The sequence below is a fragment of the Equus asinus genome, chromosome 5 (genome assembly GCF_041296235.1).
Source record: "Equus asinus isolate D_3611 breed Donkey chromosome 5, EquAss-T2T_v2, whole genome shotgun sequence".
NCBI classification, from domain to species: Eukaryota; Metazoa; Chordata; class Mammalia; order Perissodactyla; family Equidae; genus Equus; species Equus asinus.
Window position 1 is genome coordinate 85,926,043 of NC_091794.1, and position 7,389 is coordinate 85,933,431.

Below are 7,389 nucleotides of genomic sequence, written 5' to 3' on the forward strand. Positions count from 1 at the left end.
GACCTCATATGCATACAGCTGTCCACATCCATGTGCAACTCATACGTTTAATCATAATAAAGTGTCTTGAGTGTTTATTCTGTGTCAAGCCTTGTGCTAAACGCCTTACATGTATGATCTTATTGAGTTTCCCCAAACCCTCTGAGGTTGGGCTCATTTGATAAAAGAAGAAACTGAGGTGTTAGTGGCCCCAGCTCACACAGCAAGTCAACAGCAGAGCAGAAACTGAGGCCAAAGCCCTTTGCTCCTTGGCTCACACGCCACACCCTTATTTTAGAGGATGCGAGTATTGCTCTCATTTTAAGCTTGGTGAACAGTTAGATCACGTCCCAGGAAGACCGGAGAAGTCTCTTCAGAGGCAGTGCCAAGGGATAACTTTGGCCCCATCAAAATCTTCACCAACATCTCACCTCCAGAGCTACTGTAAAAAATGTATATATATAATAATGTTCTTAGATCTGAGCATGTGATGTTTTCTCAGTCTTGTGTAAATTATAACTGAAGTCATCTTTATAAAATTTTTGCTAGTTGTTTTGATCCATAGCATAAAACTTAAGTTAAAATCACATGCGTTCTATGTATATAGCTCCAACACAAATCCCCTAGCCCTACCCCAAACTGCTTTCAACCAGGTTGTTACCCCAATCCCTCCCATTTGGAACCCCAAGAAACTCGGGGCCACCCCTGCGGGGTTTCTGTATAAGGTGGAAGCTGGCGCAGAAAGCAGAACCAGGATAGAATCACAAGTATGTATTAACCTAGACTTGGAACCTAGGGGTTTTCCATCCTACCCAACCAGGACTGACACAAAAAGAAGATTGGAGAAGCCCCCAGCCATGGGCAAAAGTGAGGCAGGGTCGAGGAGCTGGGTCTGGGACTGGGGGAGATCTCAGGCCAAGAGATGTCACAGCTGTATTTGGAGGCGTCCCCAGTACTAAATTTGAGCTGGAAACTTCCGAGCCTTCTGTTGACTCAGAAGCACTCCCCTGCATCTTTGCTATACTTTGTTTCTTGGTAGTAGCTGGTATTAAAAAGCCCTTGGGAAAACGCAGAAGAGGGGTGTGCTCATTCCAGGAATGGAGTCTAAGGTCTCTGTGCTCTCCAGGAACTTGCACAGGACTTGACGCATCACAGGGGCTCAGGATAAATGCAGGTTGGGTTGAGCTGAGCAGGAAGGGAAGCGAGGCTAGAGCAGCAGTTCTCAACCCTGGCTGCGCATTAGGGTCACTGAGCAGTTTTTAAATCACTCTTGCCTGGGTCCTATCCCTAGAAATTCTGACTCAGTGGTTTTGTTGGAGCCTGGGCATGGAATCTTTCAAAAAAACTCCCCTGGGTAATTCAAGAGGGTAGCCAGGATTGAGACCCTGTGGGCCAGAAGAATGAAATGAAACTGCCAAGAAGAACCAGGGGCAGGTGAAGTCAGGACCTGTGATCCACAGTAGAAAGGACCAACTGAGGCTTCATTTAGAAGCTGGCACTGCACTGAGGACCAGGGATAAAATAGGGAACGAGGCTTGGAGTCTGGTAGGGAAGGTAGATATCAGTCAAATAAACTCTGTGTGTGTTGTGTGTATGTGTGTGTACATACAAATAGGGGCAAATGCTCAGAGGAAAAACAAGGGCTATGTGAGTCTTGACATGGCTCAAAAGGCCATGGAAGGCTCCTTGTAAGATACACAAGGTGGAACAAGAGTGTTTTAGGCAGAGGGAACATCTTGTGCAAAGGCCCAGAGGCAGGTGGGAATACTGGCACATTCTCTTAAGGGATCGAAGGAAAAAAGGCTAGAATCCAAAGGTGAAAGGGCCAAGTGACCTGAAATGAGGCCAAGGAGATGGTGGCAAGCAGCTCAGGCAGCCCCAAGAACCATGGGAAACCCGTGAAGGGATTTTATGCCAGGAACTGACACAATCAGATTTGCATTTTTCTTTTGCAATTTTTTTATTGAGATAAAACTCGCATAACATAAAGCCCATTGTTTAAAAATGCATAATTCAGTGGTTTTAATATATTCACAATGCTGTGCAACCATCATCACTATCTGATTCCAGAACATTTCCACCACCCCAAAAAGAAATCCCGTACCTACTCATAGTCACTCCAGATTCCCCTTCCCCCTATCTCCTGGAAACCACTCATCTACTTTCTGTCTACGAATTCTCCTTTTCTGGCCATTTCATGTAAGTGGAAGCAGACAATACGTTGCCTTTTGTGTGTAGCTTCTTTCACTTAGCAGAATGTTTTCAGGGTTCATCCATGTTGCTGCACGGATCAGCACTTCATTCCTGTTTATGGGCAAACAGTATCCCACTGGATGGATATAACACATGTTGTTTATCCATTCATCAGTTGGTGGACATTTGCACTGTTTCTACTTTGTGGCTGTTATGAGTATTGCTGCTATGAACAGTTCTGTGCGAGTTTTCATGGAAACATGTTTTCAGTTCTCTTGGGTGGAGACCCAGGAGTGGAATTGCCGGGTCATATGGCAATTCTATGTTTAACTTTTTGAGAAACTGCCAAACTGTTTTCCAACGCAGCTGCACCATTTTTGCATTCCCACCAGCGATGTGTGAGGTTTCCAATTTCTCCACATCCTTGCCAAGACTTGTATTGTCCATTTTGGTTTTTATGTAGCCATCCTAGTGGGTGTGAAGTGGCATCTTATTGTGGTTTTGACTTTCATTATCCTAATGACTAATGAGGCTGAGCATATTTTCATGTGCTTATTGGCCGTTTGTATGTCTTTTTTTGGAGAACGTCTATTCAAATCTTTTGTACGCTTTTTAATTATTTGTCTTTTTGTTGTCAAATTGTAGGAATTCTTTATATACTCTGGATCATAAACCTTTAGCAGATATAGGATTTGAAAATACCTTCTCCCATTCTGCAGATTGTGTATTACTCCCTTGATTGTCCTCTGCTGCTCAAATGTTTTTAATTTGTTGAAATCCAGTTTACCTATTTTTTTATGTTACTTATACTTTTGGTGTCATATTTGAGAAACTGCTGTCTAATCCAAAGTCACTAAGATTTGTATCTTTCTTTCTTTAAGAGTTTTATAGTTTTAGCTCTTACATCTAGGTCTTTGATCCACTTTTAGTTAACTTTTTTTATGTTATGTGAAATAGGGGTCCAAATTTATTCTTTTGCATGTGGATAACCTGTCGTTCCAGTACCATTTATTGAAAAGACTATACTTTCCCCATTAAATGATCTTGGCACCCTCATCAAAAATTATAGATGTATGGGGTTATTTCTGGACTCCCAATTCCATTCCATTGATCTATGTCTATCCTTATGCCAGTACCACAATGTTTTGACTACTGTAGCTTTGTAGTAAGTTTTAAAGTTGGGAACTGAGTCCTCCAACTTTGTTCTTTTTCAAGGTTGTTTTGGCTATTTAGGGTGCCCTGCATTTCCATAGAAGTTTTAGGATCAGTTTGTTCATTTCTGGAAAAAAAGGAAGAGAGAGAGAGGGAGGGAGGGAGGGAGGAGGAAAGAAAGAAAGAAGAAAAAAAGAAAGAGAGAGAGAGAAAGAAAATGTAGTTGGAATTTTCATAAGAATTGCGTTGAATCTGTAGTTTGCTTTGGGTGGCAAAGTCATCGTAACAATATTACATCTTCCAACCCATGAATACAAATGTCTTTCAGTTTATTTAAATGATCTTTAATTTCTTTCCACAATGTTTTGTAGTTTTCAAGCACAACTCTTGCACTTCCTTGGTTAAATTTATTACTCAGTATTTTTTTTTTTATGCTCGGTAAACTGAATTGTTTTCTTAATTTTCAGAATTGCTAGTATATAGAAATACAACTGACTTTTGTATATTGATCTTGTATCCTGCAACTTTGCTGAACTTGTTTATTTGCTCGAATAGTTATTCTGCAGATTCTTTAGGATTTTCTACATATAAGATCATGTCATCTGCAAATTGAGGTATGTTTACTTCGTTCTTTCCCATCCGTATGCCTTGTATTTCATTTTTTCATTTTCTTACTTAATTTCCCTGTCTACAACTTCCATCTAACGTTGATTAGAAGTGATGAGAGCAGACATCCTTGTCTTTTTTTTAAAAAAAGATTTTTTTATTTTTTCCTTTTTCTCCCCAAAGCCTCCTGGTACCTAGTTGTATATTCTTCATTGTGGGTCCTTCTAGTTGTGGCATGTGGGATGCCGCCTCAGCATGGTTTGATGAGCAGTGCCATGTCCTCGCCCAGGACTCGAACCAACGAAACACTGGGCCACCTGCAGCGGAGCGCGCGAACCCAACCACTCGGCCACGGGGCCAGCCCCATCCTTGTCTGTTTTTAATCTCAGGGAAGAAATATACAGTCTTCCACCACTCAGTACAATGTTAGCTGTGGGTTTTTAATAGATGCTCTTTATCAGGTTAAGAAATTTCTATTTCTAGCTTCTTGAGCATTTTTATTATGAAAAGCATTTTTATTATGAAGGGTGTTGGATTTTGTCAGATGCTTTTTCTGTCTATTGAGATGATCATGTGGTTTTTGTTCCCTATTCTATTAATATAAGGTATTACGTTGATTTATCAGGTTTGTATTTTGAAAAGACCATTCAACTGTACTCTTTTTATAAAGTCAAACTAAACACTGTATTATTTATGGATATATTGTTTACAGATCACATTTAAAGCAAGAAAGAGAGGGGATGATAAAGAGAAATTTCATAAGAGCAGATTCTTTGTAGGGGGAGGGGCCAGGGAATGAGCCCCGAGAGAAATTCACAGGTAATTATAGTGGTATTGATCATGTCTAATTTTTAAAAGCTCCCTGGGTGACAAACACGTCCCAGCTCAGACTACCTGGAGATGCTTAGACTGAACATATTCAGAACCAGCTGCCAGCTTCCTCCCTGAAATGCATCCTCTTCTTATCTTCTCCATCATGTAAGAGGTTCAGCTACTCACTGAGCATGTGTTGAAATAATGACTGTTTTGCAGAACCCAAATTCTAGATTTAAGGAACATCAGAGTAGAGGATTGCCTCTATTGGACAGTGACACCTACTGGCAGAGTATAGCACTACACCCCAGCTCTACAGGCACTCTAAATACTCAAGCAAAAGGAAATGCGGCAAAGTTTCAGAACGTCACACTAAGGGTGTCAGCAGCGGGGGTTCATACGGCCTGGGCAAAGCAGGGGAAGTGCACCTGAGAGGAAAGTGCTGTGGCATTCTAGAAGTCTCCCTACACACCCATGACAGGGACCTAAAGAAGACTAAGTGCTGACCATCATTTGCTTGATCAAAATTGTGTAATACTTTATAGACAGATTTGCTTCTATTCATTTGCTCTAGAAATGGCCTCCAGAGAAAGACGCGGTGTCCTCTGCTCCCAGATTTGAGCCCTGGCATGATTTCTGGAGAAACTGTTGTGGTTGTCCTCCTTGATGCTGCTTTCAAAATAGAAGCACTCAGTCCCAACCCGTGCACGGACAACTGCTTGAGGTTACAGACGTTGGATCCAGACTGTCTGGGTTAGAACCCTAGTTCTGTCACTTACTAGCTGTATGATCTTTGGCAAAATACTTAACTGCTCTGTTTCAGTTCCCTTGTATGTAAATGAGGGTAAATATTGTCCCTAAAGAGTCAGAAGATTCTGTGAGGATGAAATAAGATAATGCATGTGAAGGGCTTAGGACTGTGCTTGGTCTTAAGGTCATTCTGACATCAGATCCCTATAGGGCTGGATCCCTCGGTCACCAGCAACTCAATGGGAGACTCCCGGGCAGTATCTTATCAATCTGGAACACTTGATACTGTTGACTCTTCCTTCTCACAATTCCTTCCACCTTCGGCTTTCATAATATCGCATAGTGGATGATCAATAAATGTTAGCTATTACTTTCTTCTAGTTTTCTTTTTAAATAATAAGAGCAAAGCATTTATATGGTGTTTATGACAGGTGCAATTCTAAGAGCTTTATATTAACTTACTCAGTCTTTATTACAATCCTTTTAGGAGCCACTATTATTACCCCATTTTGCAGATGAGGAAACTGAGGCACACAAAGTCACACAGCTAAGATACAGCAGAGGCAGGATTCAAACCCAGGCATCCGGCCCGAGACCTGTGCACATAACAGCTGCAAAATGCAGAACTCTAATCCAAGCTGGGGGCAGATGACAGGAACTTCCAGGCTCCTCTGTCAGTCTCAAGTCAAGCATGAGCTGCCCGCCCCCCCCACCCCCCACCCCCCCACCCCACCTCCCCCGCTTCTTTTCTCCGTCTAACCGTCCACGGGCTGGCTGCTCTGCAGGTATCCATGCCTTCTCTAGGACACCGCTGAGTTTTTCCCAAAACTTCTTCCTCTCTGGCTGCTCCAAGTAAGCAGGAACCACTCGACAAAGTGTGGGGCCACCTTGCCTAGCTGGGCTAAGCCCTGAAACTGTGTCTCTAACAATAACAGAAGGAGGAAGAGGGAAATGAGAAAGAGGAGGAGGGGGAGAGGGAGGACAGTGATGTCAGAGTGGTGACAGACACCCAGGGCAGACAACCAAACAGTGTGAAGCCCCTTGAAATAAAACCCCAGGGGATTTTATTTCCTGGCCCATGGTTGATTTGAGATTGCTAAGCAATAGCTGGGGCCCCTCTGACATTTACTCCAAACTTAGAGCAGAATTATTAGAAATTAAGAGAGACTAGAGAATGCATGATTTGCATGATTAAAAACAGTGCCCAACCCTTGGAAGCAAATGTTTCCTCACAATAGAAACCAAACCACACGGATTCCCAGCAGCTCCTTGTGGCAACCCGCTTCCTTCATTTCCGCCTGTGCCCGGCTCCCCACCCCCAGCACTGCGGTTGTCCCTCTGCTGGTGAGCCCACGTGGAGCAGACAGCTGGGGCTGCTTCCAGCTGTGTGTCAACCATTCCTCAACCCTGAAGGACGCAGTGATGGAGACCCCCGCCTCCATCGCACTCCACAGAATGGGGAGGATGCGTTAGACCCGCCACTTCCGTGTCCACCCCGAGAATCCAATTCAGTTTCCTCTCTATCTTCATTCACCAAAAACTCCATGTCTCTTCTTTTCTCTTTTTTCCCTTTGAAAAAACTTTGTCTATCCTTTCACTAGGCCATGTGGGGGGATCTGCCAAATTGATAGCAATTCTTGGTGCTAATCAAGTGTCAATTAAGATTGATGGTGCTGCCGAGAACTCCAGGAGGTTGGCGGCTTATGCTAATGCTTTAAAAGTCTATTTCATATGCCTTTATGTTGAGGCATTTCATTAGGTTTATTAAGAGCCCAATTGATACATTTCTTGTTGACTCCAGATATTCCTGAGGTGATTAATTCTGAACAATGGGGTTAATTAGTCTGCAGACTTCAGAACACTTCTTCAGGCGGGAGTTTAAGAAACCAGTTTCCA